The 16401-nt window shown below is 43.3% G+C and overlaps 1 long non-coding RNA gene across 3 annotated transcripts; it reads right to left on the reverse strand.

The window, feature by feature from the left end:
- Positions 1 to 7185: 7185 nt before the first annotated feature.
- On the reverse strand, positions 7186 to 9471 carry LOC126603944 (uncharacterized). Of its 3 annotated transcripts, XR_007616434.1 has the most exons (4): positions 9286 to 9471; positions 9081 to 9202; positions 8258 to 8316; positions 7186 to 7385 (listed from the first exon to the last, which is right to left on the reverse strand). It is a non-coding gene; the product is annotated as an uncharacterized LOC126603944 (long non-coding RNA). The 3 variants fall into 3 exon arrangements; XR_007616433.1 differs by lacking the exon at positions 7186 to 7385 and having other exon boundaries at positions 7394 to 8316; positions 9286 to 9469; XR_007616435.1 differs by lacking the exons at positions 7186 to 7385; positions 8258 to 8316 and adding an exon at positions 8945 to 8995 and having other exon boundaries at positions 9286 to 9469.
- Positions 9472 to 16401: the final 6930 nt, after the last annotated feature.

Genomic DNA, 16401 nt, shown 5'->3' on the forward strand with positions numbered 1-16401 from the left:
TTTTGATGAAGAATCATCAAGCTCGACCTACTGGCTCAAATGGTGCGCCTGAAGCGCATGCAACCAATTATAGTAGCCATAAACGACGAAAGAACCGTCGTGGCCATGGCAATGGGCGGAAAGCCCCACCACGGGCCCAAGGTTAACAGAGTGTCTCACCTAAGGGAGGAAATATGACCCAGCAACGTCTACCACTTGCCCCTAAGGCCCTAAACTTCAAGAACAAGGGAAAAACTCCCGTTCAGCCTACTTCTACTGAACTGGACATGTGTTATCGCTGTGGATCAAGAGATCATTGGTCACGAGTATGCCAAGCTTCCCCTGAGGTTATTGCCAAGTATCATTCCCGTCGTGAGTCTAACTTTGCACATGTAAATCATCTGGAAGATGCAACTACATCAATAAAAATGTCAGATTTTCAGGAGGTGTCAGCTCCTATAGATGAATAAATTAGACATGTTTTAGGGCGTTTTCCTCTAGTGGCCAAACCCACTAGGAGTGGCCAGCCCTACCCTTCTATTTTTTTAGGTTTATGGTTTAATTTTGAACAATTTTTCTAAGTATTTGGAATAATTTGTTTGGTTTTGGTTTGTTTTGAATTATGGATTGTTATTTGAATGGATATTATTTTCTCGAGTTGCTTAATTGAATGAATGGACTTATATTTATGCATGTGACCAATTTAATCAATTTATTTCTAGATATGTCTAGTGGGGAAGTCAGTTGTCTGGCAGATAGTGCAACCACGCACACCATCTTGCATGAACAACACTATTTTACTAACTTAATACCCAAGAAAGCTCATTTGGCAACTCTCTTAGGCCCATCCAACCTAATTGAAGGATACAGAAATACACGTATCATGTTGTCCAATGGTACTATCTTAACCATTAAGGAGGCACTCTATTCTCCACGTTCCGGAAGAACGTTGCTGAGTTTTAGAGATATTCGAGATAATCAATATCATATTGAAACCACTGAAGATAATGGTTCTGAATTTCTTCGTATCACTTCATATGAATATGGCCATAAGCGTATTCACGAGAAGTTGGAACATCTGCCGAGTGGGTTGTACATCACAACCATTCGCGGCATAGAAGCCCACAGTGTGACCGGCCCTATGCCTGAGTTCCAGGACACTTTGTTGCTTTGGCATGATCGTTTGAGACATCCTGGACATGACATGATGCACCGTATCCTCAAATCTTCACACGGGCATAAGTTACATCCCTTTGTTGGAGTCTCACCATGCAAAACGTGTTCTTTAGGGAAGTTGAATACTCAATCCTCACATACAAAGGTCATTCACGACCCTCATAAATTTCTTCAGAGGATTCAAGGCAACATTTATGGACATTTCTAACCAACCTGCTGACCATTTAGATACTTTATGGTGTTGGTTGATGCATCGACACGATGGTCACATGTTTGCCAGTTGTCCACACGCAACGCTGCGTTTGCTAAACTCCTAACTTAAATCATTAAGCTAAGGGCTCACCATCCTGATTATCCAATTAAGTCAATTCGACTGAATAACGCTAGAGAGTTTACGTCATAGACTTTTGACGATTATGGCATGTCAGTAGGGATTAAAGTGGAACATCTTGTACCTCATGTTCCCACCCAAAAGGGCCTGGTAGAAGCTTTCATAAAGCGCGTTCAATTGATAGCTCAGACTTTATTTAAGAAAACCAAACTGCCGGTATTTGCCTGGGGCTATGCAATATTGCACGAAGCTATGTTAGTCCGCCTGAGGCCCATCGCTACCCAACCACATTCACTGTTGCAGTTGGTCACTGGATACGAACATGACGTCTAGCATTTATGGGTGTTTGGGTGTGCCATTTATGTGCCAATAACACCGGCACTATGTACCAAAATGGGTTCTCAGAGAAAAATGGGAATCTATGTCGGTTATGATTCGCTATCAATTGTTCGCTATTTAGAACCCTTGACAGGAGATTTTTTTACAACATGTTTGAAAGATTGTCACTTTGATGAAATAGTCTTCCCGTCGTTAAGGGGAGATAAACATGCTAACGTTCCTATAGAACGTCGCCAATTGTCGTTGTATGCTCCCACTATGTCTTATTTAGATCCCCGCACTACCCAGTCTGAAACTGAGGTGCGACGAATTATAGATCTTCAGAGCATTACTCAAAGCATGTCAGGTACTTTTAATGATCTAGCAAAGGTGACAAGATCACATATACTTGCTGTAAACGCACCTGCAAGAATAGATGTACCTCGTGTACGTCAACAACCCTCATGGGAAGGCCAGACCATCCCCGAAGGTGGGGAGGCCGCACCTTCCATGCAGCAAGGTACATTGGTGGCTAGCCAATCATTTGCTCCTACCCTGAAGTGTGATAGTCCTCTTAGTTCAAAGGATTCACAACCCCGGAAGAGGAAAATGGCACCAACTAGTGACATTAGTTTGAATCCAACCATCGTTCACTCATCTGTTCCAATGCATGAGGTTATTCTAGATTACGGTGATGCTTCATATAAAACATGTCGGTCTCCTGAGAATCGTGAGATTTCAGTCCACTATACAGTATTGGATGAGGTTTGGAATAAGAATGAGATGATCGTCAACAATGCATTTGATTACTCAGTAGCTACTGACATCATGCTTAGCGATGACATTGAACCACGTTTCGTCAATGAATGCCGATGTAGAACCGATTAGTCAAACTGGAAACAAGCAATCCAGATCGAACTCGATTCGCTCACGAAACGTAAAGTGCTTGGACCTATTGTTCCTACACTACCACGTGTGAATCCCTTTGGCTACAAGTGGGTTTTCGTGACAAAGCGTAATGAGAAGAATGAAATAGTGCGATACAAAGCACGCCTCGTAGCGCAAGGTTTCTCTCAACGCCCTGGGATTGATTACGAGGAGACGTATTCTCTCGTAATGAATGTTATAACATTCCGCTACCTTATCAGTTTGGTAGTTTCTGAAAAACTAAATATGTAGCTTATGAATGTGGTAACCGGGTATCTCTATGGGGATCTAGATACGAAAATTTACATGAAAGTTCCAGAAGAACTTCCATTGACTGGTTCAAATAGTTTTAGACCATGGAACACTCTCTCAATTAGGTTGAGAATGTCACTCTACAGATTAAAACAGTCCGGGTGGTATAACCGTCTGAATGAATATTTGACAAGTCAAGGTTATGTGAACTACGAATTATGTCCATGTGTGTTCATAAAGAAGTCACATTCTGGATTTGCAATCGTTGCAGTTTATGTCGATGACATGAACCTTATTGGGACTCCTGCAGAGCTTGAGGAAATTGCTGCACACTTGAAATCAAAATTTGAGATGAAGGATCTTAGGAAAACTCGATACTATCACGGCCTGGAGATCGAGCATTGTTCAGATGGAATCTTAGTACATCAATCGAACTACACCTAAAAGCTGTTGCGTCGTTTTAATGAGGATAAAGCAAAGCCTTCGAGTACACCCGTGGTTGTTCGGACTTTAGATGCTAAACGAGATCCCTTCCGTCCAAAGGAGGATGAGGAAGAGATTTTGGAACCCGAAGTTCCTTACCTAAGTGCAATTAGGGCTTTATTGTACTTAGCTCAGTGCACTAGACATGACATCTCTTTCGTGTTAATCTTTTGGCAAAATATAGCAATGTGCCCACACGCAGACACTGGAATGATGTTAAAGACATTTTTTGCTACCTCAAGGTTACAACGGATTTATGCTTGTTCTATACCCGCGAATCTTCAACTGTTGCCGCCCCTTATGGTTCTCGGATTAATTTTCAGCTTGTTGGTTATGCAGATGCTGAATATTTGTCTAACCCACATAGGGCATGTTCTCAAATGGGTTATGTCTTTACAGTTGGAGACACCGCTATATCTTGGAGGTCTACCAATCAAATGTTAGTTGCGACTTCGTCGAACTATGCTGAGATTCTCGCCCTGCATGAAGCATCGTGTGAATGCTTTTGGCTGAGAGAAGTTATGGAACATATTCGAAGCACTAGTGGTCTTACATCAGTCATTGACCTTCCTACAACGATCTTGGAAGACAATGCAGCATGTATCGAACAGTTAAAGAAGGGATACATCAAGGGAGACAACACCAAGCACATAGCGTCGAAGTTCTTTTACTCACACCAGCAGCAGCATTATCAGAACATTGAAGTCAAACAAATCCGTTCCTAGGACAACCTGACCGATCTCTTCACTAAGTCATTACCCAAGTCTACTTTTCAAAAGCTCGTCCAAGGAATCGATATGCGTAAAATATCTGAGTTGAATCTCTTGTAGTTCTCTTATTTTGAAGTTAAGTCTAACTTAGGGGGAATATCTATAAGCATACTCACATGATCTTAATGTACTCTTTTTCCTATGATTAGGAGCATTTTTCCCATTGGGTTTTTGCTACCTAACGAGGTTTTAATGAGGCACACATCTTGGGATGATTATACTCCGTTGAGTTCACTACTTCCGTCATATTTGACGTTTGTTTTAGACATTATGCATACTTCTCACTTTTCTCCTTAGTCTATGGGTTTTCCCCATGCCTTGGGTTATACCATAGTGAGGTTTTGTGAGTTTTACTATAAATGCATACTTCCTTAAATTTGATACTCGCGATCACCCGTTATGCCTATGACTTCATCAACTATTCTACCTTATTTGCTAAAGATCTGATGCGATGGTTTGTTGAGTATTTACACACTCAAGGGGGAGTGTTGCATTCATATTTAGAATAGGAATATGATTGTGGAAATCCTAGTAGATATGGGAATGTATCTTATATTCCTATTAGGAGTTGATTACCTATTAAATGTTGTATTCCTAAATGGAAAGGTTTTTACCTATCCTACTAGTATAAATAAAGGCACAATGGGGTGAATCAAACACACCTTACAATTAAATCACTCTCTCTTCTCTCTCAATACCGCCGATCCCTCTCTCTCTAAACCCTTAGATCGTTCATTCAAATAGGCCTACAACAGAAAATATATAGTTCATAGTTTTTGGATATATGAAACTTAAACCATATAAACCAACCTTTTCACAAAATTAATTAATTAATCTACTAATTATGTGTAGAAAATAAAAGAAAAGAAACGAAAAGGGAAATTCTTTCTTCTTTATAACCCCACATCAAAGGCTCTTAATTTTTGCCCAACCAACAAGTTATGGGTTAATTATTGGGTTTCTTTCGCAAGTTGAATCATGAATCGCATTACCTATTTTGATGCACAAAATTAGATTGATTTTGGACCAACGTAAATTCGACCGTGAATCACACAAACACACAAGAACACGAAGATATATTGTGGTTCACCACAAGTTGGGACTACGTCCACACTGGTGTTGATTCAGGTTTCACTATGTAAATTGAGGGTTACAACGTACATGTATACTATAGAGGCTAGGGTTTGCTCTCCTTGCTCTCCCTTAAAGTGAGGGTGAGGGACCCTTTTATAGAATAAGGATTTCCTCCTCTCTTACATGAATCATGGCCTAAGTAACGAAATACCAAGGCTCAATATATGGTACAACAGGAGTCCCCCAAATTTTCAATCAAGAGAGTTTTTTAGTTGGAGACTTCAAATTCAATCCATGTGCTGGCCAAAATGACTAGATGTCATCTAGAACCGGTACTCGACATGAGGCAGTACCCAATGTGAAGCAATACTCAGCTAGATGTAGCACACGTTGCGAGGCTGTTCGGCTAGAGGCGGTGTTCGCAGTGAGGTGGTTGCTCGGTTGGGTGTTATGCTCGTTACGAGACGGCTCAGCTCTGGTGTTTCTCGTTGAGTGTATGCGTCTATGCGAGTGTGCGCTCAATATGAGTTAACACTCAACATGACTCGGGTCCGCTTATCGGGTTCACATATTAGGTCTATGTGTCGGGTCTGCAGATCGGGTCCACACGTCGGATCTTTGAGTCGAGGCCATAAGCATGGTCTTTGAGTTGGGTCCGTGAGTCGGGGTCCAAGCTCAAGGGTGTCAAAGCTTGTGGGTGTCCAATCTCATAAGTGCACGAAAGAATGGGTGTCCGAACTCGTAGGTGTTCGAGCTCATAGGTATCCAAATGAACAAGTGTCCAAGTGAGCAGGTGTCATGTCAAACAAGAAATCACCGTTCAGATTGGATCTTTGTCACCATAAGTATGTGCCGAATAGTGTGGACTACTATTACATTGTGATAAGGGTCCTTAATAATTACCCATTAATGGTATTAACAACAAATATATAAAATTATTATAGCATGTTTTTCTCCATTAGGATTGCAAACAAGTGCCAAAGGGTAACAAGTTCTAATATAGTGCTCCATTTGCATGTGGTATGTTTAAAGTGATATGTGCCATACTAAAATATACTGAAGTGACAAATTATTCTATATATTCAGAGAATAATCTAACTGCTATAGCTTATAGAAACAATATTTGAGCTTGGAGTACTTTGGACTTAAAATTAGTTTTGTCCATGCCAATATGTGTGGATGCAAATTTCTTCCCCCTTGATCTTGGACAAAATTGCACCTACAAAACAATTAACACCTTAGGTCAAGGCCAAGAGCCTCACGCGCCCACGATGAATGGGGGGGGGCTTTGGCCGAAGAACCTCCGATGCCAAAGTTAGAATTTAGAGAGAAAAAGTGTTTGAGAATTCTAGAGAATTTTAGCTAGAGTTGGAAGTGTGTTTTGGAGAAAATATGAGCCTTTTTATAGGAGAATGGGAATAATTGACTAGTTAATTTAGCAAATAGAATTATTGCCAAATTAACTAGCTAATTAATATAATAAAAATAGGTAAATATGATGAGATCAACATGGGTGGCCGGCCCTTTGGGATTTATGGGTATATTATGTGGTTAATTGGGTGACTTAATTGACATTTAATGGATTAATTAGGTAATTAATCCATTAATTAGCCAATTAACATATTTTTGGAATGAATATTTTGAAGGTTATGTAATGATAGCTAATTGATTAGCTAAAAGAGGGAAAAAAAGAGGTAAGAAATATATGGAATGAAATATGTTTTGAATTGTTACCTACTTTGGGCATTTCTGACTTGGTTGTGGATGATTGCCTGTTACTCGTGTGTAGGAATCCTGATACACCTCAAGGGTATTTTTCTCTTCTTTATCCGAAAATCCACGTGTCGCCTTGTGATTATTTTTGGCTCCACAAATGCCCCCACACCTGACACACCCCGTCCCGAAGGAGGGCATGCTGGCCGTCACGTGAGAGTGACGTAACCATTTGCACAGTACGGAAGCTTTAATTATACAATTTATAAGTTGATACACCCGAAGGTGAGTCCTAATTTTGTCCAATCTGTCAGAACACCGTCGAATTCCTCGTAGTCACCACACCTTTGTTATTCCTGAACCTGGAGGGGCGCAAAACCAAAATTGAGTGGGTCAGTAAAACAATTCTTTTCCAAATCCAAACATTTCTCAAAACGTTGTAACCCCTCTCCGTAAAACCTGTATACTTTCCCAGAAATGTAAAATATAAATATACATATATATTCTCAATACTTCATTTCACTTTTTCAACATTTTTCATATCAGTTATGCCATGCCATGTTTAAATTGAACAGTTAAGTATGGATGCATCAACCATAATCATATCAGGTGCAAGAAAGTAATCAACCGGAGGCCCTCTAATAGCCCTGTACGGTTGAACCTAGAGCTCAAATTCTATCACTCTCACTCTACCGGAGTCACCTCTGTGACCTGTCCGGCCTTCTGCACACAAGTTACGCTCTAGTGCTTTCTCATCAATCATCTGTGCACATAATCTAAGGTCACCCACCAGTCGAAATCTCACTAACACTCTTCGACTGGCCCGTCGCACCCACTCCGCGTGGACTGTGCGACCAGCATCTACTTGGATCCAAGGCGAGCGTGCGATGAGGTGAATACTATAAGCACTAAACCATGGTGCAGGATTTGAGCTCAATATATATCAACATCATCATAACAATATTTAAATACTCACCTGATCCTCACATGTGCGTCCGCCGCACCAATTTATACATATGCATCATATATCAATTCATACTTTCCATATCATTTCATGCATGGCAATTCGATTCACATTTCTATCTACTTTTCATATACTTTCATGCATGGCATTTCAACTAATATATCTCATATACTTTTATACATTTTCATTAAAAGCATAATTTCATGCATTTTCAATTTCTGGGAAAACGGCAAGTATATATGTATACGGAAAACAAAACTGCCCACTCACCTGGAGTTCGCCCTACAACTCCCTAGCACAATACATCAAGGCGTCATGACGATCGGCGCCTAAAACAATAATTAATTCCAACCTCAGAATTCATATCGATAGAATATATAACTTATATAAAATACGTCGCTACGTAGATCGATCCGGAAGATCTGCCACTCAGATTTTAAATCCATAACTTCCAGAGGTCCACATTATACCTCTAGTACAACATCCTAAAATTTCATTACCATCCAACGGTCGGATCTCCGTCACTTTCCAAAACTAAGTGACGGTTAACATTTTATTTTATGAACTTACAATTCCAATTCCGGAAGATCCGTAACTCGGATTCCCAATCCGTAAGTTCCAATAATCCTCAAATATTACGTATTACAACGTATCAAAGTTTGGTAACGATCCAACGGTCGGATCTTCAATTCACATTTTCACCTAAATGCAAAAACTATAAAACGTTATTTGAACACCTAACCAACAATCCTTAATAACTTTCTCATACGGTGCTCAAATTGGGTATATGAATATACCACGGTGATCTACTAGACGTCACGGACGTCGACATATTTTTAAAATAATTTTTTACTGTAGCACGCGCCCCCACGCGCCAAGGAAGGCACGGGTCCACGCGCGCCCCACGCGCACCTTCTTCCTCGCGGGTTCGCCGGACTGGTTTTTCCGGTGGCCGGAAAACTGGGGAATTTTCAAATGCTTCGTTCTCCTTCGTTTCTCAACCATTTTCTTCGTATAATATATCAATTTAAAGCCCTCAACATATAGAATCACAATATACTACTTTTAAGCTTCAAAAACAACTAAATCTCACCGGAAAAATCCAAGCAAAACCGGCCAAACTTAACCCTCGTGATCCCGACGTCCAAATCCTTCCAACGAAGCACTCCGAGCTTCCTTGGGACCTCACTAAGCTCACTATGAGCTTGGATTGTCCTAAAAATCAACCAATTCAAAGCTCATGAACAGTACACATTCACGGCAACTTTAGAAACTAGGGTTTTCGAAGTGAAACTTACCTTAAACTGGTACCTACGTGATCGTGGAGTCCTCAGGAGTGCAATGGTGGTTTTAAATCCGGCGTTGGTAATAGTTTTAGGTGGTTTTGATGGTTGCCCGTGTGTTCGAGAGGGTGAGAGAGAGAGAGTGAGGTCTGAGGAAGAGAGAGAGAGTATGAAGGACAGTATACGGGAAATGGGGAGGGAAATAAGGAATGGGGATCCCACGTGGTTCTTTTCCAATCCCCAACTCTAAACCACAAAATTTTAACCTAAAAATCTAAGTTCCATCCTTATTAAATTCCATTTTATTTTCAAAACTTAGGAACCTAGATAATTATCAACTTGAGCTTCACATACTTAGTATTTCTTAAGGGCAATTTCGTCCATTCACAGCCACGAATGTAATATTTTGGAACGGGCTGTGACAACACCTGTTGGGCTGCTCGTAGGAAAGGGCAGCAGGTGTAGAGATCATCTTGCTTTAGGAAACGTAGGACTGCTTCCTATTTTGATGTAGATTCCCTCTTTAATAGGAAATTAGGTCCTTCTAGGAAAAGGAAATAAATTTCTCTCAAAGCCTATTTAAGTCCACCTTAAGTGGGTTATTAAATCAACTTTGGAGAGCGATTTATTCTACCCTACAAGAGAGAGAGCTTAGAGGTTATTTGTTCCCCCTCCTCTAGCAATCTTCTACATCTTGCCCGTGCAAAGGACTGTCTTTCGTTGATTTCTTCGTCTTCTCCGTGCTGCACCAATGTAAGAAAAATTTAATTTTTTCTTGTCTTCTTCTTGGATAGTGCTATTGCGGGGCAACCGTCGAGGTGGTGTGGCACGTCGGCTGGCAGAGGCCAGGAGTCGGCTCGGCATGGGCTGAGGAGGCGTCGTAGCAGGGGCCACTGCTTGGGCTGTTTGGTTTGGCTAGAGCCAAGGGCAGCTTGTGAGGCCGGGGAAGCGGATTGTAGCGTTGGGGCCCAGTGCTAGGCGAGCCACATGGCTTATGTCTCTTGGGCTCTTACTCGGGCCAGGCTGGCAACTAAAAGAAATGAGGAGGTTGTAGGCCTCATGGGTTGCTGGAATGTTGGGCATGCAGGCCTCTTGCCTGCTAGAATGCTGGGTTGAGCTCCTCTACTGAGTACTGTGAATGGCATTGGCTGCTTAGTTCTTTTTGCCGAGAGAAAGGTGGGCTGTTCCCGAAAGAGGAGGTAAAGAGGATCAAGGTAGATGCATTGGCTTGTCTAATCGCTGTCGTGGAGCCTATTGTAAATGACGAAAGAAAGAAGAGATCTTCCCCGCCTGCTCAAGAGATGCCGATCGTGAAAAATTGAAGACTTCATCCACTGCTCATGAGGGTCTGCCTGCTGCCGAGATGTTTATGATTGACATAACTTCTTCTAATGGGAAGAAAAAATGAGGCTACTAGATCTGAGCCTGTGGCGCTTGCCATGTCGAGAATGGCTAGTACGATTGCTGATAGGATTGCTTAGTGTAAAGGTCATGTCATGCCCCCAGTGCCGAAGTCTGTACCAAGATGTCTGTTGGGAGCTAAGTTCGGTTCACCTTTGTAGAGGTTTACTACTATGAATAGCGATAAAGTGGACTCTGCTGCTAAAGTGGCGCCAAGGCCCACTCCCTTTGCTGTTGAGACTGATTCGCTTGCTAGGAAGAAAGAGACTGTTCGCGTGGGCAGCTGTGAGAAATCCACTAAGCCTGCTTCTGGGGAGGCTACTGAGATCTGTGTCCTTTTGAAACTAGATCTACTTGAAGACATGGATTATGAGCTTGTTGCTTTGAAGGGGTCTAATATTTTTACCCCCACTTCTCTGTAGCTTGAGACCACTCGCCACGAGATCGTTGACTTGAAGACTAGGCTTGACACGATCCAAGTTAAGTATGAAAATGCAGAGAAAAATATTGGATGTTACATACCTCAGATTCAAGATCTTAAGTTTGCAGTTTCTGAGCTTCGTTTCGCTGCTTATGCAAATGATGAAGAGTTGATTGCTACTTATAATCAAGTGATCCACTTCAAGCGAATCGTTGATAGGCTTGAACCCCAAGTGTTGGAACTTCAAGATGTATTGAAGATCAACGAAAGTTTGAAGAAGGGAATGCATGAGCTGCAGCGCGTCCATGTTAGTCTGCTTGAGAAGAATGAGCAGCTGAAGGGTGAGAATGATGGGCTTGAGGTTTCGAGACCTTCTCTATTTCTCCGGAAAACTTGCTTGCTTTTACTTTTGAGGCTTCCATTGGTGAAGTACTTGGAGAAGTTAGTGCCCAGGTTGGGGCAGCCAGATGAAATGCCGGATGATGCCGCTGCTAAGAGCGTTACGGCTGCTGAAGGTGTGGAGACCGAGTAGTCATAGGATCTCCAAGTTGCAGTAGTCTTCTAGGTGGTCTTTAGGATTTTATTTGTTTTTCCTTGTAGCTCTTGTTTTGCTTGAACTCATTCGGCCTTTGCTAATTGTTTATAAACATGCTTTCCTTCACTTTTCTTCATATTCGCTTCTTTTGTTCATGCCCTAACCTTTAGACTTGATAGACCAGTGGCAGGCATGCTACTTTTTATAAGCAAACAAGCTCGAGTAACCTATGCAGCCGTAAGTGTTGGTGTATAACTTTGCAAAGTTGTTAACCATAGGGTTGGCAGTTGGATGCCTTACTTACAGAAGCAGACAAGTCCGCGTAACCACTAGGCTGTTAACCTTAGCTTCCTCCAATTTCGTAGGTTACATAGCAAGTATCACAACACTTTAGGACTTGGTGTAGGTTGTTCCGCACTTGGCAGAGGTGAAGCTTATCGACTACGTAGCATGTCGGCAGTGGATAAAGCTTTGTATATGCACGCTAGCTTGTTTAACCTTTCATAAGAATGTGCGGTTGTATAAGTCTAGCGCGGCTTTACTGCTCGAAGGGCAAGCCGTAGGCAGTCTTCCGAAAACCGTAGGCTACCTTAGTGCACTCGATAGCAACTTTAGGGTTCCAGGGCAGCCGTCTGTAGAGCGTACTGCGTAATGTGCCCCCTCCGTCTTTAGGGCCCAATTCCCCACAGATTAGGCCAACAAACCCAAAATCCTTCAGTTAGCTAAGCCTTGAAAAAGACCATTGTGGCTACTTCTAGGAATCCAGACGCAAGCCATTGTGCATCTAGTTATACTAGGGCAGCCAGGCTCATCCACGTCTGGATATTCAGAGTGTAAAGTTTATCCTCCCGTCTTGGAGAGCTAACCCATATGGGTGTTGGAGAATTGGTTTACCCTCTTGCACTGGAGAGCAATTAGTTTACCCTCTCGCACTGGAGATAATGGTTAGTCCTTCAGGGGGTGCAATTCTAGCGATGAGTCCCTAAGAAGGGCACAGTCTTCTTTTGAAGTGCATGAGTGATTAGTTGTTGTAAGCATGCAATCGAGCCAAGTTGTAATTACTTCTAAATTCCTCATTGAAAAATGAGTGAAACGAACGAGAACTTAGCTGTAAGGTAGGAACTGCATAACAACTGGATAGTCATCAACTTGTGAGGTGGTGCCCATCAAGCTTCTTGAGTCTTCGAGCTTTGATATAGTAGGAGGTCACACATGGTACTTCTTCAGATTGTAGGCGCTCCACTACTTTTCGATATTTTTATCATTTCATAGTGGCTAGGGTGTAATTACTCTTGTCGCCTACTCTGCTGATCTTGTACAGACCTTCCCAGATGAGATCCATCTTTTTAGAGCTTTCTCTGTGGGCAGTGATAAAGGCTTTTCTTAGGACTAGATCTCCGGGCTGGAACTGCCGGATCTTGGCCCTTTTGTTGTAACTGGAAAGGAACTGCTGCTGGTAAGCTACGATGCGGGTGATAGTCTACTCGCACTTCTCCTCTGCCATATTTAAGCTTGTGGCCATCTCCTTTCGGTTGCTCGTCTTTTGGTGGTGCGATATGTCCATAGTCATCCAGGGAGTTCGTTTAGCCATTTTCTTTTGTTACTAGTGGGGGATTTCTTGTGGCAGTCGAAGATCATCTTGGTGGATGCTTTGGCCCGCTTATTGCCTTGAGAATATCTTGGCGTAGACATGTGCTACTTGATGCCATATTTTTGGAAGAACTTCGCCAAATCTTTGCCCACGAATTGCGGGCCGTTGTCGGTGACGATGGATTAAGGGATGACAAATCGACAAATGATGTTCCTTCATATGAAGCACTTTATGTCCGTCTAAATCGTGGTCGTCATGGGCTCAGCTTCTACCTATTTGGTGAAGCAGTCGATTGCCACGATCATCATGCCTTTACCCCTAGTAGTCTGGCTGGTGATTAGCTGGGAATCAGAATGAATTGAAAGCTTTTTCACCACCAAGTCTTTTGTCATTCGAAGGCCTGCTAATGGGGCTTCGTATGATCGCCTGCTCAAGCATTGAGCCGTCTGGGGTGACAAGAACCACGGCTGCTCACGAGCCTTTGTAGTTGGATGCGCCGTCGACATGCAAATGTCAGAAATCTCCATTGAGGGAGCAGGTGTGGCTCAAGTGTGCTCAGCTACCTTCGGGGCGTCGTTGAGCTGCTCTGTTGTGTTGTCAAGGCTAGGCTTGAAAACGCGGTAGGGAGCCGTGGAGCTGGGGCCATGTTAAATGTAGCAGAAGATGCTCAACTTCCGGTATTGGGCCACTCTAGAGCTGAATAATAGAGCAAGGGTCGGCTAGGGCTATGTGACGCGTAGTAGGAGGTAGTGCTCGACTGCCAGTACATGTTACTCTTATGTAGAATCTTCTCGGGCGACGAGGACAAAAATTGTTTTTGAGTGTTTGTTCTAGTGTTCGTCTGCCCTTGGCATGTCTTTTGGGCCGAGTTGTTGCGTTCGTCAGAAAACTTTGCATGCCAGGGTCTACGCCTTTATCGTCGCACGTTTGGATTCGGCAGAATAGTGCGTCATGATGATGACTGCGTGCGTTTGAAGGTAAAACTTGAGTTTTCGAGTTACAACAACTATCGCCAAAGTTAGCTTTTGAATTTCTAATAGCATCAAGGAGAGCTTTTGAGCTATAGAATATAGTGTATAATACAGGTAGTCGGGCTCGCAGTTCTTCTTGCATGATGATAGAGCTTATTGCTGCTTTACATACCGTCAAACATGCAAATAAGTCATCCGCTGTTTCCGGTTTGGATAGTAGGGAGGTGATGTCGGGTACTTCTTCAAGTCCTTGAATGTCCATTGACGAGCCTCGTCCCAAAGTGCATGCTTCTCTACCAAAGTGAAAGAGTCTGCCAAAGTCAGATCTTCTTTCATGATCAATTTTTCGAATAGTGGGTGATCTGCTGGAAGTCCTTTTTGGAAGGCTGCTCTAGCTATTGAGTTGTTGCATCCGACTATCCTTGCCTTCTTTGCTTTGAACCTCCTCACATAGTTACGAAGCGACTCTTTTGGGTTCTTCTTGACATTGAACAAGTGGTCGGACTTCTTTTTGATCGAGCGATATGATGAATATTCTTTGGTGAAAACCAAAGATAGTTCGTCAAAACTCCGAATGGATTGTGGCGGGCACGGTGTAGAACCAATCTTGCGCCTCGCCTTGTAGAATGGTGGCGAATATCTTGCACATGAGATCATTGTTGTTTCGATAGAGGATCATTGCGCTTCGGTAGTGCTTTAAGTGTCTCTCCGGGTCTTCATCCCCTTTGAAAAATGTGCAATGTGGCATGCTGAACTCGCGTGGAGGCTCTGTCTGCTCGATCTCGTCCGTGAAGGGTGACTTGCTTATGTTGGTCATGTTCTGTCATAGTGCCTCATCGGTGACCTCGTTACGTTGGAAATTATGCAATTGTTTGGTCAATAGTCTCTTTACTTCTTCCTGAATTTACTTTTGATGGGGTAGCGGAGCTCTCGGCTGCCCCCAGCCGTGACTTGCTGGTCTAGGCTGCTCTTCCATGTGTTTGGCTCGTCTATGTTGCAGATGCGGTGCATGTGGTGTGTTCCTAGCAGGCGAACGAGTTCTTCCCAGACTGCCTGTTGAACTTGAGCCGGATTGAGTGACTACTTCTCTCCGTCGGTCGTGCTACCTACTCCAATACGAGATGGAGGATGCTCCTTGCAGGCTTAGCCGTGAATGAACACTTCGCCTGGAAGGTTGCTCATGTTGACTATCGGAGTGTGATCCCAACCGTGAATGCATGCTCGTTTGTGGGCCTAGTAGAGAGTGCACGCTCATCTGCGCACTAAGATGAGAGTATACGCTATCTTGGGGGCCCAATCGGGAGTGTACATTGCCCGAACGCTTGGTTCGTGGTTGGTCAAGTGGCTGTTTACCGGGACATTGCTGGAGAGGTTCTTTGTCTGCCCTTGTCCTACTTCGGAACACCTCGTTTGGGGCACGTTGCATCTCGGTACGCTGCAAGAGCTGGTTCACCAAGGTCGTGTGCTGTGCGAGGGCGCTCGTCAACTCTATGACTTGTCGAGACAAGTGTTGTTCTCTGTTTGGGTTAGAATAGCTTGGAAGGAATGCATCTCCTTGAGCAATGGAAGTGTGGTAGACTCCGTGTGTGAGATTTGAGTTGGGAAATGTCAAATTCGTAGAAAAATGTGGTGAAAATTCTCTATGTTCGATCGTCGGTCCGAAAATTTGGAGCCGGGACAGTTGAACTAATCTTGAATCGATTCGAGCTACTTGGAAGGCCATGGGAGCAGACTAGGTCGCGGAAGTAGGTTGGGCCACGCGAGTGGACTGCTCGGCGGGAGCAGGCTAGGGCATAAGAGTGGGCTGCTCGACTGGAGCAGGCTGGACCATGAGAGTGGGCTACTCGGCGGGAGCAGGCTAGGGCATAAAAGTGGGCTGCTCGGCTGGAGCAGGCTGGGCCACGAGAGTGGGCTGCTCGGTGCGTGATGCATGCGAGAGTGAAGCTTGGGTCGTGGCCCGAAGTAGCCACCGCGTGGTTCCCGTGGTGGAAGCTCGTGGTGGTGGTGCCGCTCCACTTATTGTCGCATTTAACCTCGTGGATCGCCGTGGTCCCATTCCTTGGATATTGGAATTTTCACTCGTGGAATTTTCTAAATTTCTAGCCATTGTATTCTTCTTTTTTGTTTTATCAAAGAATCTTTGCAAATAAAAAATTCTAATAATAAGAACGTACAAAAAAAATACAAGTAGATTAGAAAATAGAGAAAAACC

This window comes from Malus sylvestris, chromosome 15 (assembly GCF_916048215.2).
Source record: "Malus sylvestris chromosome 15, drMalSylv7.2, whole genome shotgun sequence".
Classification (NCBI taxonomy): domain Eukaryota; kingdom Viridiplantae; phylum Streptophyta; class Magnoliopsida; order Rosales; family Rosaceae; genus Malus; species Malus sylvestris.